A 22,744-nucleotide genomic window follows, 5' to 3' on the forward strand; every position below is an offset into this window, starting at 1 on the left:
TTAAAACTGATAGTCATAGTTTGTAGTGTTTGGCTCTGAGCACTATGGGACTCAACTGCTGTGGTCATAAGTCCCCTAGAACTTAGAACTACTTAAACCTAACTAACCTAAGGACAGCACACAACACCCAGCCATCACGAGGCAGAGAAAATCCCTGACCCCGCCGGGAATCGAACCCGGGAACCCGGGCGTGGGAAGCGAGAACGCTACCGCACGACCACGAGATGCGGGCGTTTGCAGTGTTTGTTCATAGCTTGGGACTGTAGTGAAATGAGCCATGTACCGATGTATGTGACAATGATGAAAGTTTGATTTGTGTGCGGTTGCATTAGCGCATGTTATGCTTCTGTAAATTGTAATTGAATTATTTTATACGGTTTTCTAGTAACTATTCTAACATTGGTTTTCTGGCAAGCGAACTAGTTGAACTGCCGTTAAGTTATTCACACGTCAGTATCCCTATGGCCGGTTACGGTGCACTAATGTAAAACTGATTCTGAACTTAAGCGTAATTGTTTTAAAAAGACTACCTTGAATGATTTTAATTTTTTAAAAAGTTATTGGTTTTAATGTTGAAAAAGGAAACTTGGGCAATCTATACCTACATTGATTGTTCCAAATACCATGGATGATTTGTAATTTTTTAACGTTATTGGTTTTAATGTTTAAGAAAAAGGAAATTTTTGGTGATTCAGAATTGCAGTAACTACCTTTAAATATTTTGAATTATCTTAAGTTTTTTATAGGTTATTGGTTCTGATGTAAAAAAAGGGAAAATATGCGAAGTTCAGAACTTCCGTCAACATTCTAAAAGATTTGCATGATTATAATGTTTTAAGGATTATTTGTTTTAGTGTTTAAGGAAAAAAGTAAAAATTCTTCTATTTACCTCTGTATGCCTGTGTTAACTATGAAAACAAATAAAAGCCTCTGCTATTGTTCTCTGCCGCTTATCACGCCAGAATGCTTCCCTTTCAAAACCCAACGAGAAGGTCCCACCTAGGGGGATGAAATTTGGAGCAGGGACACTATTAGTTCTCCTTGCCTTACATAATGAAATTCTTTTACATGTAATTTAATAGACTTACCAAGAACGGATCCACCGATTCTCTGTCTTTTAAAGAGGTGACTGGTGAAAGGTACAATTGTTGGTTTCTGCCTTCTTTGTCCGACATGATAGCTTTTGAACACAGTGAAAGCAAAAATTTTATTGCACTGGACGACTGTATTGTAGCAGTGAAATGCATGTTGTATAGTAAAGAATACGAGCACAAATGTTGCGAGGACTATGTGTGTTGTGACTGACTGTATTCGTGGAACGGGAATATTTATTGCGCGTATCGAGCAGGCGGAGGACAGAAAATTACCCAGAATTCCCGATGGTGGACGGCGAGAATATTTTTAGCGCGGGTATTGGATGAAATACATTTGTAGTGGCGCTGGCTCATATTGATGTCTATTTTTGTGCCAATACACACTCGGCACCCGTTAATAGAATCGCCATTTACGAACTCTGCAAAAGTGCACTTGACATGAATGGGCTATTTTAAGCTGACTGGCATTGATGGTAGACACTGCTGCACTCACTTTGTCGTTTGAGGACGGGAGATCGGCAGCCCAACGAGACGGACAGTGAATACATATTACATAAGCTCAGTATCACACCATATTTGTCAGCTTAAGAGGCGACAACGCCGTGTAATTTTACGTATCTTGGTAAGTAGATGACTGACAAGAACGGACCAAGTTAATTAATGCCAAGAGTATTTCAGTTATGTTGAACATTGAGAATAATTTAACAGATTAGCAATATTAAACCAGTATTACGTACAGAACTAGTTGTAGAACTTTATTCGAAATGATGTAGTTCGTAAACATACTCTATTACTTTATCCGAAGTTACGCGGCTTGTAAACCAAGATTTGATTGAAGTGTGTCGCCCTGAAAGACTCTGAGACCACAACTAGTTACACAATATGGACAGAATTAGTACTTGCAGTTTGTTTACAAATTTGATTTTGTTATTAGCTGACGATTTAAATATTGTGCCACAGCGGTAGCTGTCGTTTGCGTCGCTTACGATCGCCATCGTATTTCGACCAACTCATGGAATTTTCGAAATGTGGTGCTACAGAAGAATGCTGAAGATAAGGTGGGTAGATCACGTAACTAATGAGGAGGTATTGAATAGGATTGGAGAGAAGAGAAGTTTGTGGCACAACTTGACTAGAAGAAGGGATCGGTTGGTAGGACATGTTTTGAGGCATCAAGGGATCACAAATTTGGCATTGGAGGGCAGCGTGGAGGGTAAAAATCGTAGAGGGAGACCAAAAGATTAATACACTAAGCAGATTCAGAAGGATGTAGGTTGCAGTGGGTACTGGGAGATGAAGAAGCTTGGACAGGATAGAGTAGCATGGAGAGCTGCATCAAACCAGTCTCAGGACTGAAGACCAGAACAACAACAACATGGAATTTACTTTGTTTCGACTTACACAAATATATTTACAAAAAAATGTTCAAATGTATGTGAAATCTTGTAGGACTAAGCTTGTACACTACTTAACCTAAGTTATACTAAGGACAAACACACACACCCACGCCCGAGGGAGGACTCGAACCTCCGCCCGGACCAGCCAAATATATTTACACATATGCTAGCCTTTTACTTTGTTTGTCTCAGATATATTGTGAGAGAATCAAACTAAAAATACATCCTTCTCAGGCCACTCATTGGGCTAAAATTTTCTGGAAGTTTCTCTTGGTTGCAAGAAAAATTCCGAAAGCTGAAACCACATCCCGAATGTTTCCTGGTTAGATCCTCCGTGCCCTCCTAGTGGTATCTGGCTGAAGACTCTCCATGAACACTGAAACAACGCAAACAGCTCACTCTGTCTATGATCTTCATCTTCATCTTTACATCTACATACATACTATGCAAGCCACCGTACGGTGCGTGGCGGAGGGTATCGTGTTCCACTGTTAGTCATTTCCTTTCCTGTTCCCCTCGGCAACAGAGCGAGGGGAAAGCGACTTTCTGTATGTCTCCATATGAGCCTAAATTTCTCCTATCTTATCATCGTGGTGGCAGGGGTAAAATACAGGGAGCGAAAGGCTATTTACAATTTGTACAGAAACCAGATGGCAGTTATAAGAGTCGAGGGACGTGAAAGGGAAGCAGTGGTTGGGAAGGGAGTAAGACAGGGTTGTAGCCTCTCCCCGATGTTGTTCAATCTGTATATTGAGCAAGCAGTAAAGGAAACAAAAGAAAAATTCGGAGTAGATATTAAAATCCATGGAGAAGAAATAAAAACTTTCAGGTTCGCCGATGACATTGTAATTCTGTCAGAGACAGCAAAGGACTTGGAAGAGAAGTTGAACGGAATGGGCAGTGTCTTGAAAGGAGGATATAAGATGAACACCAACAAAAGCAAAACGAGGATAATGGAATGTAGTCGAATTAAGTCGGGTGATGCTGAGGGAATTAGATTAGGAAATGAGACACTTAAAGTAGTAAAGGAGTTTTGCTATTTGGGGAGCAAAATAACTGATGTTAGTCGAAGTAGAGAGGATATAAAATGTAGACTGAAAGTATTTGTATGGAGTGTAGCCATGTATGGAAGTGAAACATGGACGATAAATAGTTTGGACAAGAAGAGAATAGAAGCTTTCGAAATGTGGTGCTACAGAAGAATGCTGAAGATTAGATGGGTAGATCACATAACTAATGAGGAAGTATTGAATAGGATTGGGGAGAAGAGAATTTTGTGGCACAACTTGACCAGAAGACGGGATCGGTTGGTAGGACATGTTCTGAGGCATCAAGGGATCACCAATTTAGTATTGGAGGGCAGCGTGGAGTGTAAAAATCGTAGAGGGAGACCAAGAGATGAATACACTAAACAGATTCAGAAGGATGAAGATTGCAGTAGGTACTGGGAGATGAAGAAGCTTGCACAGGATAGAGTAGCATGGAGAGCTGCATCAAAGCAGTCTCAGGACTGAAGACCACAACAACAACAACATCATCGTGGTACCGTCACGAGATGTATTTTGGCGGCAGTAGAATCGTTATGCCATCAGCCGCAAATGCCGGTTCTTTAAACTTAATCGATAGTGTACCACGAAATCAGAGTCGCTTTCGCTCCAGGGATTCCCAAAAATGTTCAAATGTGTGTGAAATCTTATGGGACTTAACTGCTAAGGTCATCAGTCCCTAAGCTTACACACTACTTAACCGAAATTATCCTAAGGACAAACACACACACCCATGCCCGAGGGAGGACTCGAACCTCGGCCGGGACCAGCCGTACAGGTCATGACTGCAGCGCCTTAGACCGCTCGGCTAATCCTGCGTGGCAGGGATTCCCATTTTCGTCCCCAAAGCATCTCTGTAATACTCTCGTGTTGTTCGAACCTAACGGTAATAAATCTAGGAGCCTGCCTCTGAAATGCTTTTTATATTTTCTTTTAATCCGGTCTGGTGCGTTTCTCATAGGCTCCAGCAGTACTGAAGAGCAGGTCTCACGAGCGTTCTATAAGCTGTCTCTTTCACAGATGAACCACACTTTCCCAAAATTCTCTTCATAAAGCGAAGTCAGCCATTCACCTTCCCTACCACATCCTCAAACTCTCGTTCCGTTTCATATTGCTTTGCAATGTTACGCCCAGATATTTAAACGATGTGACTGTGTCAAACAGGACACTCGAAACGCTGTATTCGAATATTACATTTTTCTACCTTTGCCACTGATCACACCAACTAGAAAATTTACGTAACTCGTCTTGTATCCTCTTACAGTCACTCAACTGGGACACCATTCCCTACACCACAGCATCGTCTGCATGCAAACGCAGGTTGCTGCCCGCCCTCCCCTCCAGATTATTTCTGTATACAAAAAATACAACCTGTCCGTAATACTTTCCTGGGGCACTTCTGACGATACCCTTGCACTTCCCTCTACAACTACGGGAAAGCATCAGTCTGAAATTTGTGTCGATGTATGTATGAAGACAGACTAGCGTGTATTACTATCTACCTCCAGCAGACGGCGTTGCTGCTTCTCATTGAATCAATCAGGGTAACTTTTTGCCAGTCAGATAACTTTGTACCACTTACTACTTTTGTTTCAAATGGTTGCTGATACAAAAGTGGTTCAAATGGCTCTGAGCACTATGGGACTCAACTGCTGTGGTCATCAGTCCCCTAGAACTTAGAACTACTTAAACCTAACTAACCTAAGGACATCACACACACCCATGCCCGAGGCAGGATTCGAACCTGCGACCGTAGCAGCAGTGCGGCTCCGCACTGGAGCGCCTAGAACCGCACGACCACCGCGGCCGGCCTTGCTGATACACCTAGTTACATTATTTTGTACTAAAATTAACAGTTTTATTGCCTCTGTGGTTTCTAGTTGGTATTTCAGTTGTCTTTCCACCCTCTTACTAGCTCCCAGGCTCTTGAATATCCTTTAACTGCATTGGCTGAAAGAGAGCTTCTGGCGACAGTATTTAAGTTAGCAATGCCAGCTGCTACAAATATGTTGCTAGTTCAGAGTAAATATGCAATGCTGAATTAACACTGTTTGTGTTCATTTTTTATTAACACGTGATTTCCTTCTGGTATGATCTAAATTTACCCAGAGCATTAGATTTAGGAAAAATACTATGGTTTTTTTTTTTCAGGCTGGTCTAAAGTTACCCTACACGATATCGTAACTTTGTACCAGTATTAAAACAGAAATTTTACTCCAACTAGGCATAGTTAATACATATTTTCTCTTTTCCAAGCACACAGTGACTATAGATGTAAAATGTTACAATGTCTGTTATGAGGTGGAACTTACTTTGTGTTCAGTATTTTCGAAAAATGGAGAGAAGTGGTGCAAAGTGACCTCGATTGACTGTAGGTGGCGCATTGCTGCAGAGCCTGTTCTGGCTCTAGAATGCGCTGGTGGACACTGATACAACAACATGGAAGCACTCAAAGTGGGGCAACGCTGCACAGAGTGGCTTCTCTGGAGGGGAGGTGTGACTGCCTCAGACATCCACAAAAGGTTAGTAGCCATATGTGGGCAAACAGCAGCAACTCGCAGACTCCTGTTTCATTGAGTACCAGAATTCAAGATGGCAGGTATTGTGCCAAAATGCAAAAGCACTGGGGTCCATCAGCTACACGCAAACCAAACAATTCCCGGCATGTCAACGACTTCATACTGTGGCATAGGCCAATGACATGTAATGAACTAGAGCAGGCAACAGGTCTATCAAGAGAAACCCTCCACACCATAGTTCACGAGGACTGTTTTCGTGAACTAGAGCTTATGTGCTGCCATATCTTCTGTACTCGTCGGGTCTGGGTCCTAGCGACTCGCCCTATTCGATGCAATGATAAAGGTCATCCTGGGTTAGAAGTTGACCACTAAAGACGAACTTCATGGAGTTACCCACCAGTAGCGCCAAGATACCCCCTGAGAATGGCATCCTACGCAATTACGGAAATGCGGAAATTGCCAGAATTGTGGCAAAAGTGCATAGACATTGGCGGGGAATACCTGTAATATACTATCTTTTCGTTTGTTCAGTAAACTGTTCTCGTGAACACGAAAAATTATAGGGCCAATCATTTTTGAAAGTCCGAAGTATATAGTAGGCTTAGAAAATGGAAAGCTAAAAAAATGCAATTCCGACCCTCTCTGCCCACAGTCAGGTTGCGTGGTATTTGAAAAGAATTGGCCTTTGCAGTCAACATGGCTCCGCGAGAGAGTCGGGGAATAAAACAAATTTGAGAAAATTGTACTGATGTGGTACACACAGTTTTGTCCCGAAAAAAAATTAAAAATTATTCGTTTCTCCTGTTTCCAAACAATGTTTACGGCAGGTTTCCCTTGGTTATCACGCGAACCCTAAAACTGAAAATCCTCCACATATGCGTAACTAGGAACGTTCTTGCCGAATTTCCGTGTCGAAGGGATTTGAAAAGAAAAGACTTCTCTAGCAACCTGCTTTGTTCTTTTGGTAAGGAAATAGATGATGCGATGAAAGCGAATTAACAAACAGTTTTCAAAAACCTTGATAGGTATACGTCAGTAACAAACTTCTTTAATTGTTAGCAAAGAAAACATAATTAAGAAAAAGGTTTCTGGATATTACATTTTGTCACGACAAGAAATTATGTGGAAAATCGGATGCGCGATAAATGCAGCCATAGTGTACGTCGCAGTCGATGTAGCAAGTAACTATCTGTTTGCTGATTTGATTTGTGTATATTTTAATTACGAATTGGTCTGGTTTTGAAGGTCATACAACGCGTTAAAGTGTTCTATTCTCTGCCCTCAAACACGTTCAGTGCACTGCCCCAGATTTGTTTTGGATATTTAGTCTAGTAATTTAGCCACGAATCATGCAAGCATGTTTATGGAAGTTGGTAGTGTAGAGAAGGAGAAGCAACTTGATGAGTATATAGTGTTGAATCATTACATGTAGATCGACAATCTGTGGCCACCGTCGCAGCAGTTTTGTGCATCTTCACATACCGTATCACCCGCTGCCATGGTAGGCAGGGTACGCGCGGAAAGAGGGAAGAAGCTTGGGTCACTCGAAGTGTTCTGCGAAGTGACATCGAAATAACGAGTTTCCAGAAAGTTCGATGCGAACACGAAACTCGATAGCTGTCGATAAAGGAACTTGTAAGATTCGATACCGTAGTTCGTCGTATTTAGTATTATAACTTGCGTTTATAACAGCATACCACTTCAGCGCAACGGTTCATTGAAGATTTGTCACGAACAAGTCACTCTTGGTTATATTTAAATGTTAGTTAATGACGCACAGGCCGTAAAAGCCTTCATGAGATCCTAAGATAAATGGCACTGTTGTTGACTGTTGCATGCGTTCACCGTGGTGTGGCGGCCACCAGATTCAGATTTTTTAAATGTACGTCTCCCTGTTTGTAAAAGATCCTCAGACTTTCTTGATAATGTAATAGAAGTACATTCTGCAATAGTTGAAGTTATTTATAATACATATAATATACCTGTCTCTCAAGAGTTAGACTGTTCAGCTTTGTGACTCCAGTGTCATTAAAAAACAGTTAAACCACTACAAGCGAAACGAGCAACAATGATCTTGCTTGTTACAAATATTTAACTTTATTTATTTATTTATTTGGAATATGTCATGGTTTCCGACGGCCCACTCACACACGCTACCTCCGTAAAACTCGGAGTGACCATCAAACGCGACAGCAGTCGACAGATGCGCTGGACAAGGATTCTAAATTAGTTAGTTCAACGCTCCGTTGATTATTTGTACGATTAATCGGTGTGTTATAGGACGAGTCATTTTACAGTCGCATTACACATCCAAATTTAAGTATGCTTGTCAACTACAATATTTTTTGTTTCCTTTCATTCACATTGACGGCATTCCCAATAAGGTTCGAGTGACACTAGTTTCTCCGTCGAAAGAGGGATTGTTGTTTCCATAGTGTACTAGCAAACACTACGGAGTTAGCAATGACTAGTCCAGAATGGACTACTTGTCACCAACATATAAACCTCAAAGGAGGTTGTATATAAAAATTTCATAATTTTTCAGGAAGTAAAAATAGTTGTTGTTTTCCTTTGGTACTATTTCTTTATACGTTTTATTATGTATGATAAAGTGATACAGTATGCATTATAGAACATTTACTTAGAAAGTATGACAATAGTTAGAAAGTTGTCACATTGTCTATGTAGCTTATCCTGTAAAAGCACATTTTGGAGCATGTCAAAAAATATTTTATATAAAAAGTATTATTTCTCTTATAATGACAAAAAATAATGTACATTAACAACAGAATATATTATCTGAAATCTGAATTAAAACCATGCATTTATTTAATTAACCTCCTAAAAAGAAGCTGGTCCTATATAGAACAAGGAACCTTAACAAAGAAAAATAAAACAGAGGAAAAATAAATAGAACTCTCAGAAAGTAAATTCGCATAAAATTCCCTGTATTGCACGTCAAGGTATTTACACATAACCAACAAGTTCCTCATTTTCTCTGCCGATAGAGGAAGAAACTCTTTGCACAACAAAGAAAACCTCACAACAGGTATAGGGATTTTAACCATATGCTGATTTCCTCTTTTGTTGTTAGCAGAGAGTGACGTACTATAATATCCACTTCTATGTTTTATCCAGAATAATATTCACGACAGCATTGTGTTTGGAATGTGAATGAACATTCTAGTGATATTAATAAAAAGCAGATAATCGTTAGTAAAATAATAAATAATTATTGTCAATGACATAGTGCAATATTTTGTAAAAAATTATATCTCAGACAATACTCATGGGTAAAGATAATGAAAATCTCCATCTTTTGTTATTTATAATTATTCTAGAACAATCTTTCTTCTTCTTCGAACTCTTGTACAGATAGGATGTGACAGATGTCTCGTAACACAGAGGTCTGTAGAAAACTGTATTGTGTTGCTAATTTAATATTTGAAAAATAGAGTTTACGTGTCATTGAAATGAGTCTTCTCTGTTTTGAGTTTTACTTCATTGTGATTCTCGTCCCATGCAAATGTTAAGTATTCTGATCAACTATATAGGAGAGCAGTAATTAACGCTATTGATCTACAGCGCGGTTTACTGGTAAATGCTGAATAACAAGCGATTAACGTTGAGAAATATTTTCAAATGTTAATTCATATAGTGAAGGTTAGTAGTAAAACTGGGCCTGAAACAAAAATGGTTCAAATGGCTCTGAGCGCTATGGAACTTAACTTCTGTGGTCATCAGTCCCCTAGAACTTAGAACTACTTAAACCTAACTAACCTAAGGACATCACACACATCCATGCCCGAAGCAGGATTCGAACCTGCGACCGTAGCGGTCACGCGGTTCCAGACTGAAACGCCTTTAACCGCACGGCCACACCGGCCGGCGGGCCTGAAACAGAATCGATAATTGATTGTCTTATGTTAGCCACCATCTTAGTGAAATATTGCAGCGACAGTTTTAAATTAATTTTTTATATAGTCATAAATGTTGTTGGTCATAATTGCGAAAAATAATTATGTATCGGTGGCCCAGAATCCACTCTGAGGTAATAAAGTCCATTTAGACTGTGAATAATCCCTAAATATAGTGAACTTCTATGATTGCAAACAACATCTTACGTGATACAAATTCTTATATGCTGATGTATGAAGCCTGGTTATTTCGTAACAACCTTTATGAAATATTTTGACAGGAAAAAATACATTAGTGTTGTGTGCGTGTGGTATTGTGTGACAAAACTGTTGATTTTGCTTAAAGAAAAATGCTGCCACCTCGAATAACAGTAGCGTTAAACTCGATAAACGCTTTGCAACTACTAAAGAGGCTGTTATGCAACAGCACTGAAGATTACTAAAAATCGTTAGTCTTGTTTAGTTCAGATTACTTATCATTCATTTAGCTTGTTTGCCGGTTATATATGGTTACTTTTGTGCATGAACTTAGTTCCATTTCCACTGCTTGACAGAAAACATTGCTACACGTTTCCAGGCGGAGATTTCTTTCACAAAATAACGATTATTAGCGTGGAAAAGCAGTGATTAAATAAAACCTTATGTTCCATTAATAATAAGTAACTAGTTTTATTGTAATCTTGCTGAAATAGTACATCATGCAATCAAACCGGAATACTCGGCACGCCTCAGTACCCAAGGGTGAATGAATTTATGACTAAGTCGAAGACACAGTAAATTTGGATCATCTGCATTTGTATTCAATGTAATCATGCCATTCAGTACCCTTTTTTTTTCTCCCGATCAATGGAAAATACGGTCTCAGGACAGAAAGCTATGCTCTGGAACAATAAACTTTCGAAGTACTGTTGTAAAACAACCTGTCGAAATAAGGCAGTTGTACAAAAGTATCATTTCCCCTTTTTTGTTTTGACCAAACCAACTATCAGACCAAACAAATTATTGCAGTGTACGATTTTTACATTATAACGATATATAACGTTTTTGTACTTACTTCATTTAACGTAGTTTTTGTCAGGCACTCCTTTACCTATTGGAGAAATATAACATTTTCTACTGTTTCTCCTACTTTTCTTGACATTGTGCTTCCAGGATGACGGATCTGTTTTCCTATCTACGCTTTTATTTAACGATACAATATCCTTGAAGTGAAACTTACATCAGCTACATCCGCCGGTTTCGTTGACATACAACGTTTTTCCAGGAAGGTAACCATACACAAACAACTAGCTCAACCCATCAACAGAAAAAAAGACTTCCATTGCTATGGTAGCACGTCTCATGTGATTTACAACTTTATTCGAGTGAAAACCTAATATTGCAAGAAATGTGATATGCAACTATATCTGAGGGAGGTCTTCATGTATTGAATCTAAAAGTCACATGTCCGTAGTTCGACGTAAGATTCGTCCGCAGGCACTCTGGAGATTTTGAATGCCATTACATCGTTAGTACAGACCAGTTTCCTTCAAAAGTACCGTGGATTGTGTACGCGCGTTGCATAGGTATCTTAATAATTTGCACCTTAGATTTGGAATAGCAAAATAACCCATGATGGGCGAGGCAAGTAGGCACTCTGGAGAATTTGAATGCCATTATATCGGTAGTACAGACCAGTTCTCTTCAAAAGTACTTTGGAATATGTACGCGCGTTGCATAGGTATCTCAATAATTTGCGTCCGCCATGTGGAATAGCAAAATATCCCATGATGAGGGAAGCAAGGAGGATACAAAAAGCAGACTACCACAGGCAAAGAGGGCATTCCTGGCCAAGAGAAGTCTATTGGTATCAAAGATGGACCTTAATTTGAGGAAGAAATTTCTGAGAATTTGCGTTTGTTAGTGAATCACGGAAAGTCGCAAAATCGAAACACAAGAAATCAGAAGCGTTTGAGTCGTGCTACAGAAGAATGTCGAAAATCGGGTGGACTAATAAGGAATGAGGAGCTTCTCCGCAGAATCAGTGAAGAAAGAAACATATGGGAAATACTAACAAGAAGAAGGGACTGTTAAGATGTCAGGGAATATCTTCAGGGAACTATGGAGGTAAAAACTGTAGGGGAAGACAGAGATTGGAATACATTCAGCAGGTAACTGAGGACGGATGGTGCAACAGCTGCTGTTAGGTGGACAGCTTCTTATAGGAGAGGAAATTGTGGTGGGGAGCATCAGATCAGTCAGGAGACTCACGACAAAAAAAAAAAAAAAAAAAAGTGCGGAATATACTTGACTTAAAGCGTTGAAGAGGTTAATGCGACGGCTATGACAGGTCTTATGACTCAATTTTTTTCTATGGGAAAAGAAGGGATAGGTTTTGCACCGCACAAGGTTGTACTGAATATTGAGCAGCCTCTGTTTTCATAAATTATAATAAGGTGGCTTTCCTAAATGTTTTCCAGTACCGAAAGCGCAAAGAAAAAAAGCCAATTTAGTTGAGAAGTATGAAATGCAGGATATTAGCGATTTATTGCGCTTTGAAATACAGGGTGTCCCAGGAGGAATGGTCAATATGCAGGGATATGAGAGGAACGATTATTCGAAGCACAGAAAGATCTAGAAAACATGGGCACTAAAATGCACACCTTAAGAGCTAAGAGCTTTTCTTCATCTTCGACAATGTGAAACAAATCTCTCCTGTTGCAGACTCTTTGCTTTCCGTATTTTGGGTGGAAGTAGCCTGGACCCAAACACCAAAAATGTCCAGTAAGCATGGACTCTTAAGAACTATGAACACTTGTTCTCATATTAACTAGACTTTCTTGCTTTGAACGATCGTCCCTGTCATATCCCTGGATATTGACCATTCCTCCTGAGGGGCCCTGTCTTTACAGGAACGAAATAATTCCTTTTTTAAAAAAAATTACGGTTACATTTTCATCCTTAGGCAAATAAAAACGCTAATTGCACATAATCATTCTCCGCGTCATGGGCTCTAGTAGAACGGCTTCTTGCAGTAAGGAGCTCAACGGTTTTGATATCTGTGTAAAACAGAGAAAGAGTGTCAAACTGCAATGTATAATCTTCGTACATCCATATTTAAATTGGATGAAGGTGAGACATAGTTGGTATAGTTTTTTTTTTATTAAAAATTAAACCCCTCCAGCTGTACTTAAGATTTTATATTTACTTGGCTACTAGTTTCAACGTTGCGTCAACGCCATCTATAGGCCCGTACACTTTGATGAAATCAATTGTGTGTGGCTCAGTACCAGAAGTACGCGGTGAGACCAAGTTACTACCCGCCATCCATGTGGAGTACATGTTGGTCTCACCGCGGACCTCTAATACTGAGCCACACACAATTGATTTCATTAAAGTGTGCGGGCCTGCAGACGGCGTTGACGCAACATCGAAACTAGTAGCCAAGTAAATACAAAATCTTAAGTGCAGCTGGAAGAATTTCATTTTTAATAAAAAAATGCATTACATAAATCTCATCTGCAGATCGACATTGGTCGAAATGCATGTACTCTTATTAATTTGACTGGCAGCAAAATCCCGCTCTACCGGAACAGAATTTATCTAGCATTTGTCTCTCATAAATGTATTATGACACAGTGAAACAAATCTGTCATACGATTTTATGTCTTCATGACAATATCTCTGCAGCAGCAACAATTTACGACCACTGCTGTTGCTAGTAAATAAAAGCGTGGAAGCAGAACGAACAAGTACAATATTAAAGTTTCGTTCACATGCAAAATGTAAACCGCAGAATGATACTAACGTTATGTGATTACTTCTGTTTGATGTTGACGACATGCAGAGCACACTATGCAGACATCATACATGTTGCAACGTTATGATTAATTTCAGTGATAATAATACGAGCAGTAATATGCTATCAAAGAGGTAGAGAATACATAGACAGGCTCTGGTACTATATCCAGCGCTCCCCACGGTACCACGCTGTACCAGAAGCCAGCATGTTTCGATAAATAAATCTGTGTTTTTTTTAAAGCGACATAGTTAGTGTATGGTCTTCTAACCAACAAAATTACTGAATTTCTTTTCATAATTGTGCCTGCCATGTGCTCAGCGTATAAAAATAGGCACATACATTGATGAGCCAAAACGTTGTGACCACCTGTTTAATACACACATAAAAAAAAGTTTTGCGTCACCCTAGTTCCCAGAACTCCTGAAGATAGACGACTGCGGATATTGCATCACGGAGACAGTCCCTGTGACTATTCAGAGATGTCACTGAACGCGCCCAAAGATATACAACCACGCATGAGCAGCGCCTATTAGACGGAGGGGGTCCGACAGCCTATCAGTTTCAATCACTCCACCAGGAAGGAGGTACACAGCTCGTGTTGTCTGTAGGTAACCACGCCTCGACGGTCAATACCGCAGTTCGATCGCGTCCGTATTGTTACTTTGTGCCAGGAAGGGCCCTCAACAAGGGAAGTGTCCAGGCGTCTCGAGTGAACCACAGCGATGTTGTTCGGACATGGAGGAGATACAGAGAGACAGGAACTGTCGGTGACATGCCTCGCTCAGGCCGCCCAAGGGCTACTACTGCAGTGGATGACCGCTGCCTACGGATTGTGGCTCGGAGGAAGACTGGCAGTAATGCCACCATGTTGGAAATGCTTTACTTTCAGCCACAGGACGTCGTATTACGACTCGAACTGTGCGCAATAGGCTGCATGATGTGCAACTTCACTTCTGACGTCCATGGCGAGGTTCATCTTTGCAACCACGACATCATGCAGTGCGGTACAGATGGTCTCGACAAAATGCCGAATGGACCGCTCAGGATTGGCATCACGTTCTCTTCACCGATGAGTGTACTATCGTGGGAGACGTGTTTGGAGGCAACACAGTCAGGATGAACACCTTAGGCACACTGTCCAGCGAATGCAGCAAGATGGAGGTTTCCTTCTGTTTTGGGGTAGCATTATGTGGGGCCGACGTACGCCGCTGACGGTTATGGAAGGCGCCGTAACGGCTGTACGATACCTGAATGCCATCCTCCGACCGATAGTGCAACCATATCGGCAGCATATTGGCGAGGCATTCGTATTCATGGGCGACAGTTCGCGCCCCCATCGTGCACATCTTGTGAACGACTTCCTTCAGGATAACGACATCACTCGACTACAGTGGCCAGCATGTTCTCGAGACATGAACCCTATCGAACACACCTGGAATAAATTGAAAAGTGCTGTTTATGGACGAGGTTCAAAAATGGCTCTGAGCACTATGGGACTTAACTTCTGAGGCCATCAGTCCCCTAGAACTTAGAACTACTTAAACCTAACTAACCTAAGGACATCACACACATCCATGCCCGAGGTAGGATTCGAACCTGCGACCGTAGCGGTCGGGCGGTTCCAGACTGCAGCGCCTAGAACCGCTCGGCCACCCTGGCCGGCTATGGACGAGGGATCTACGCCAAATCCCCGTTGAAGGGTGGGACAATCTGGACCAACAGTGCCTTGATGAACTTATGGATAGTATGCCACGACGAATACAGGCATGCATCAGTGCAAGTGGACGTGCTACGGGGTACTAGAGGTACTGGTGTGCACAGCAGTCTGGACCACCACCTCTGAAGATCTCACAGTATGGTAGTACAACATGCAATGTATGGTTTTCATGAACAATAAAAAGGGCGGAAATGATGTTTATTTTGATCTGAATTCCAGTTTTCTGTACAAGATCTGGAACTCTCGGAACCGAGGTGATGCAAAACTTTTTTTGATGTGTGTAGCTTGTTTGTCCGTCTTTGGAAAGAAACACATCGCAGAATCCGTGTATTAGGAATCCGACAGTTTGTCGGTAGGTTTGTGAAGGTATGTAGCATTAGATGTAATTCGCTTAAATAGCGGGCCGTTTTCTTGCGTACGCGGTAATGGCACGCGATGCCGACCCACGTGGCTTCCGTAGGATTTGCATCCGGCGAGTTCGGTGGCCGAGACATTAATGAGAGCTCTCTATATTACTCCTCAAACACTGTAGCTCAGCTCTGGCTCCGAGACATGTACAATTATACTGATCGAAGCTGACAACGCCGTAGTGGAAGACATCAAGTATAAAGGATGCAGGTGGTTCGCAGGTGACAGCGTGCCTTATGTTACTACCATAGGTCCCCAAGCAAGCACAGGAGAATGTTTCCCTTAGCATTATACTGCTCCCGCTAGCCTGTGTCCGTCGTGCGTTCTACGTTTCGAACCGCAATTCACCTCGATGACGGTGTTTTTGGAGACGAGTATCGACCTACCGTACCAAAAATGTGATTCATCCGAATAGCCGACACGTTTCCGTTGATTGATGGTCGAGCCGCGATGGTCCCGTGCTCACTGCAATCGTAATTGACGAATTCTTTGGGTCAACAAGTGAACACGTAGTGGTGGTCTTCTGCGGAGCTTTATGTTCAACAATGTACGGTGAACGGAGTGCTCCGAAACACTTGTGTGCCCACCTGCATTGTGCTCTTTCTGCAGAGACTCCTCGGATCATCGTCAATCCAAACCTCACGCTCCGAGAAGGGCTGAGGACATCCAACAAGTTAGCGCCTGGTGGTAGTTTGACTGTCCTACCTCTTCCCGTGGATGCTCACGACAGTAGCACGTGAACATTCTACCAGCTTTGCCGTTGTCGACGTACTCGTTCACAGACTTCACGTAATAATAATCCGCCCTATGTCAAAGTCGCTTAATTCAGTAGATTTCCCCAATTGCAGCGCATATATGTTCGCTAGAGTGATCCCCGTCCGTGTCTGCTCCGCTTGCATACTTCCGTTGAGACGTCATGTGCCCGCAAAGCCACCTGTAGGCGTCCAACGTCGCGGTGGGCAGTAGTCATAATGTTTCGGCTTACCAGCGCATATCGAAAAAAGATGAAAACTGGTGTGCTTATTTTTCCACATTTTCTGTAGGGTGCTTTATTTTGTTTACAATTAAGTATTTGTTTACTTATGTGAGAAAGCTTGTTTCATACAAGTTCTCTCTGGCATTTATCTTAGACCAAATGGCATCTCGAGATGGAGAGGCCTGACAAAGGCGTGCATCATACTTTATTACATTCCCGAAATATCAGTAGCGCATGATCGAGCGTAAGTTTTGTTTTGACTTAAAACTTAGTTGCTGGGTGGAAGATATGGTGAACTGTGTCCTCTTTGTACGAGTATTATGAACTGGGCGACTCATTTTCTGCCACTTGCAATATGCATTGCTGTAGTAATTATTTTAGTTGCTTGTTTGAAGTTTCAAATGAAGTATGCTCTCACATCATAAAATATGGATTACAGAGAAAGTGACCTGCAATTACCTGTGAAATGATAGTTAACTGTTTTAAATTATAACTTAAAATTGTAATAGGAGCCCTTTGTATGCAAAGTAAAAAGTGAAAATTACTCTATGAAACAACTTTGGTACGTTTTTATAAATGGGTAGTCATTTTGCAAAGTTTGGATACATGTTACGAGCAGATTATAATTCAAGAGAAAGCTAACTTAAGTAGGTAGAGTTTTAAGTAATGTCATAAGCTTCCGATCACCCAAGAAGTTCTTTGAATATCTTACTGGCCGGACGGATTAGTCTGTAATGTACAGTCTTAGACATAAATCTTGGCAGCCGGAATCCGCAGGGACTAATTACGAGTCGTTCACTAAAGCCGCGACCATCAGAATTCTCGTGTTGTTACGGTGCTGTATCTGATAACGTTCTAGTGATAAATGTCGTGCAAAGGAGACAAAAAGTAGCGAGTTACAGTCCACTGTTTCCTTTATTTCTTAAACCGCATTCCGGCTGTCTGGAGAAGTTATCATTCTGCTGGCAGATCAAAGATATTTGCATTCACTGACATCTTGTTGGAGGTTTTCTCACCTGACTGCCAGTTAAGGGAATTAAATAGCATTTTTTAAAAAGCATGCGATTTCATTCAGTCGTTAGAAACTACCCTTAATTAAAATGTAGTTCGTGTGGTGGTTGACGTGTGTATTTTATGCATGACTATATTTTAAAGATAGGCCTACTAATGTTAAATTCAACGTTAGTAAGACATTATCCGTAGTTTGACTTGTTTCGTTAGCCTTTGAAAGCAAATTCACGTGATTGCTTACGGAGCTTCACTCCATTTTCCGACCATAGGGAGTTTAATTATGCATCTAAAGAGTATGCACACTACAACCGCAACAACCCCACCTCACACGGGGTAAACTGATATCACTGATAAGATCCGTAGATGACATTGTCATGTTCTGTGAGTAAGAATCACCTTTAGCCATTCCTGCATAGCGATTTCGTACTTCATGTCAGTGTCATTTTTTTCGACGTTTTTATTCCCTTTCGTCAGTTTCATATGCTGCATTTTGAGATTTATCCTTTCATCAATTACATTCAACGATTTCTACTAGCACCTGTACTTTTACATATCTGATTCACTGCTGCCTTCACTATTTCAGCTCTCAAAGGTACCCATTCGTCTTCTGCAGTATTCCATCTCCTCTTTCAGTCAATCGATGCCTAATGCTCCTCCTGAAACTCCGAACAACCTCTGGTCCTTTAAGCTTATCCAGATCCCACCTTCTTAATTTCCTACCTAACTGCAATTTCTTCAGCTTTGGTCTAACATTCGTAACCAATAAATTGTGGCCAGCGAATCCAATCTGCCCGAGGAAATGTCTTATTAGTTTAAAATCTTATTCCGGCATCTTTTACTTTGATGGAATCAATCTGTAACTGTTTCACACATGCATTCTTCTTTCATGGTTCATAAACCAACTTTTAGTGATGATTGAATTATACTCTGTGCAAAATTCTACCAGGTGGTTTGCTTTTTCATTCTTTTCCACCGGTATAGATTCACCTACTATTTTTAAATTTCTTCCCTTCCTACTACCGAATTGCACTCCCACATCACAATCCAGTTTCCAGCACACTGAACTATCTGATAAACACCCTTTATTTCATCGTACGTTATTTCAATCTCTACATCATCTGCGGAGGTAGTTGACATGTAAAATTGAACAACTGTGGTGGGTATTGGCTAAAATAAAGCATTCACTATCCTGTTCATAGTAGCTTACTAGCATCCCTGTTTTCTTATTCATTGTCAGTTCTAATTCTTCATTACCTCTATTTGATTTTGTATTTTTGGCGCTGTACTCAGACGGCCAGAAGTCCTGTTCCTCCGGCTACTGAACTTCAGTAACTCTCACTATTTGTAACTTCAACCAACCATTTTCCCTTTTTAATCTTCTAATCTACCTGCTCAATTAAGCCCACTTCCTTAGCTGAGTGGTCAACGTTGCTGACTGCCATGTGGAAGAACCGCGATCGATTTCCGGTACTACCAGCGATTTTTATTTGGTGAGACGATTCGAACGGGGTGCACTCAGATTCGTCAAGGGCAACTGAGAAGCTGCTTGACTGAGTAGCAGCGTCTCCAAGTCACGACAACTGACAGCGCCCGGGAGAGCGGTGTGCAGGCTCAGTCCCTTTCATTCGACATCCAGTGACGAAATTGTCAGAGGATGACACGGCGGTCGGCCGGTACCGATGGGCCTCCGAGCGTCTGTGAACGGAGTTTATATTTGCGTTTCTACCAACGTGATTAAGGGATCACAAATTCCTCGCTTCACTCCCTAGAATACCAGTTTCGCTTTTTCTCGCTCTTGAGTAGCTTCCGCGAGGAGTTCCGAGTGGGGAACTATTTTAAGTATTTTACCTCCGGAATATTTTACCTTAGACGATGCCATCATAATTAAAGCACACAGTAGAGCTGCATGCCCTCGGAAAAAATAGCAGCTGTGGTTTTCAGCTTTTCGAAATACCAGCACAGCATGCTCATGTTGATTTATGTCACAAGCGCAGATCAATCATCCAGACTGTTACCCTTGTAGCTACTGAAAGCGCTGCTGACCCCTGTTCAGGAACCACATGATTGTGGTTACACGTACGGTACATAGAGGCACGCAAGCCACCCCTATACTACAAGGTTTATGGTTCATGGGGGTAAGGAGGGGGTAGAAAAACGGATATAGTTGCATACATATAAAGAAAAAAATCATCGGATCGTAATTCAGCAGTTATTCTCATCAAAAATTACTTGCGTAAATGAGAAAATTCGTAATATTGTCCGCTGTAACTTAGCGAAAACCGCATTTCGAAGTATTTAACTGTACTCGGCATTTACGAGGTTGTCTTAGCTGCCTCACCCAGTGGAAGCAATCTGAGATATGAACTCTTAAAGCAGATTATCGAATTTGTGGGCTGCAGTAGGGAGTAGATAGAAGTATTAGGAAAGGTAGGAAAATATCGAAAACGAGATCAAAGCAATTCGATGAATAATACCAAAAAATAATTATTTATTGAGAATATACTTTTTTTTACACGACGTAAAAGTTAAGATTATGGGACACCTTCTGTTTGTAACAACGTTCTATTCATGGCTCTTATTTTATCACTTCCCACAGCTAACAAAAGAAAAAGCAATTAACCAATTAATGTTACTCTCAGGATAGCTGCCTCAATACGCGAAGGCAACTGTGGTTAACGCCGTTGGTGACTCTTGGACGTCTGTCGGAATTCAATGAGCGATTCCTGTATCCGCTGTTAACCGAGCATTTTCCAAGCTGTTGACTTCTGGCTTTCTGGAGCAACGACAGCTCTCGGGAAATATATCACTTTGAGAAGTCCCGACAGTCATTTTACGTGATTTCTCTCTTTTGTGTCAAATTGTTATGGCTGGAGAGAAACTTTAATTAAATCTATACTGGGCTAATAAAACTGGACTTCTTTCCCATTCGGTGTTTAGGAAGTAAAATCTTAGTATTTACGAGTAGTGACTGCTCTTCACGTCCCTCTCCAACTCACGGTGATTACGTTGTCAATGGGAAAATACCGTCATACTTCTAACAAAACGCTGCAGTACCATCGTTGTCCGCTATTGCATCACCGAAACCGGTCGAAAATAAATCAAAACAAATACATACAACTGAAGGTACTCTAATTATTGCACTTAAATATAACAACTGCTGCCCTAACATCCATTAGAAGTTGGATGTACGAAAAAGCTTGTAAGCGACGTCCATTGGAAAATGTTACTCTTCAATAATTCAGCCATAAATCCACACGTATTGTGTAAATTGCATCGCGAATGAGAGGCTTCAGAGACGTGGAGTGAGTGAAGTTATACATTAAGTGGCTGAAGTAGCCACTGCAGGTTGATTCCGAAACGTATATTTACAACAAATATCGACTAATGCTAATCTACTCGCACCGACTACTACAGTGATAAAGGATGTTCCATTTAGGAGTCGTCAGGGCGACTTTTTCTGCTATTTCGGGATATTTTTGCAATTTAGTTTTTGGAATGTGTCGCTGGAGTCACTTCAGAAAAATACTGCTCATCATGTCTTTCACGCGGCTCCCAATGTCGACGGAAAGCACCGGTCTGTTTCCTGTTACAAACAAAATGGTTTTTAGAAGAAATGTATTCGCAATTACTACTACGAGTAGATTTCATTTGCACAATTTATTAGTGACATACGACAACCTGTGCCAGGCTGGAACTGGAACGCTGATTTCTCGCATTAAGCGAGCGGTCCCCTTATCTCTTCGGCAGTCCGAGCAAGCTTCCGGGATCAACCCCAACTTCCATATGTCAGTGGGTGTCCGCGACCTGCTCTCGCACGGTTGCTGTGGTTCCCGCTCAGGCAGAGACTTATCTATTATTGTCGCGGTCTGTCTAGGTATGTAATACTATTTTGCAGTGCCTATGTCTTTCGGTATGCTATGCAAATTCCATCAAACATGTATACACATCTGGAGTCTCTCCGTTTACGGGAATCTCTGCAACTCTACGAGTGCAGGATCAGGATACAAGCTGACATATGGAGAATAGCATAGGGTGTCCATAAAGTCCCTTCACAGCTTCAAAATTTTATTACAACGCCAGTTGTTGAAATATTTTAACAAAATTTCTTTTATTCTAATCACTGTTTACTAAAGTTTTTATATATACTACAATTTCGTGTTTCAGATATCTGTTGGTGGAAGGAACTGGACCTCTATAAAATATCAATTCCTCAAGAGAAGACACAAAGTGTGTCCTGCTTTACTGAGACAAAATTGGATGTACAGACTCAACGTAACTTCAGAACGAAGTATGGAAGAGATCCACCATCGCGCCCTTCAGTCCGTGCATGGCACAAAAAAATTATGGAGACAGGGACAGTGTTGGATAAAGGGAGGAGCGGGCGACCAAGAACATCCGAGGAAAACATCGATCGCGTTTTAAAGGTTTTCACTCGTTCACCTACGAAGTCCATCCGCACTGCTGTCAGATAGTTGCAACTTCCACGTTCAACTGTGCACAAGATCCTCCACAAGAACTTATGGTTGTACGCTTACAAAGTGCAACTGTTACAGACACCTGAGACAAATGACAAGCCAAAGCGGACAGTATGTATGTTTTTGGATAGTGTCCGCCTTTAGCAAAACACAAGAAACGAAAAAAAAGTGAAACAAAATTGTGTTTTGCTAAAGGCGGACCCTATTCAAAAACATACATTTTGTTATAGCAAACACGGAAGAAAAGAGCTTCAACCCCAAGATGATCAAAACGGACAGAGTTTGCACTCAACATGCTGGAACGCCTTTCGGAGGATGAAGCATTCCTCAAGCGAGTTTGTTTCAGTGACGAGGCAACTTTTCATGTTTCTGGAAAATTAAACAGACACAATGTGAGAATCTG

The sequence above is a fragment of the Schistocerca piceifrons genome, chromosome 6 (assembly GCF_021461385.2).
Source record: "Schistocerca piceifrons isolate TAMUIC-IGC-003096 chromosome 6, iqSchPice1.1, whole genome shotgun sequence".
NCBI lineage: Eukaryota > Metazoa > Arthropoda > Insecta > Orthoptera > Acrididae > Schistocerca > Schistocerca piceifrons.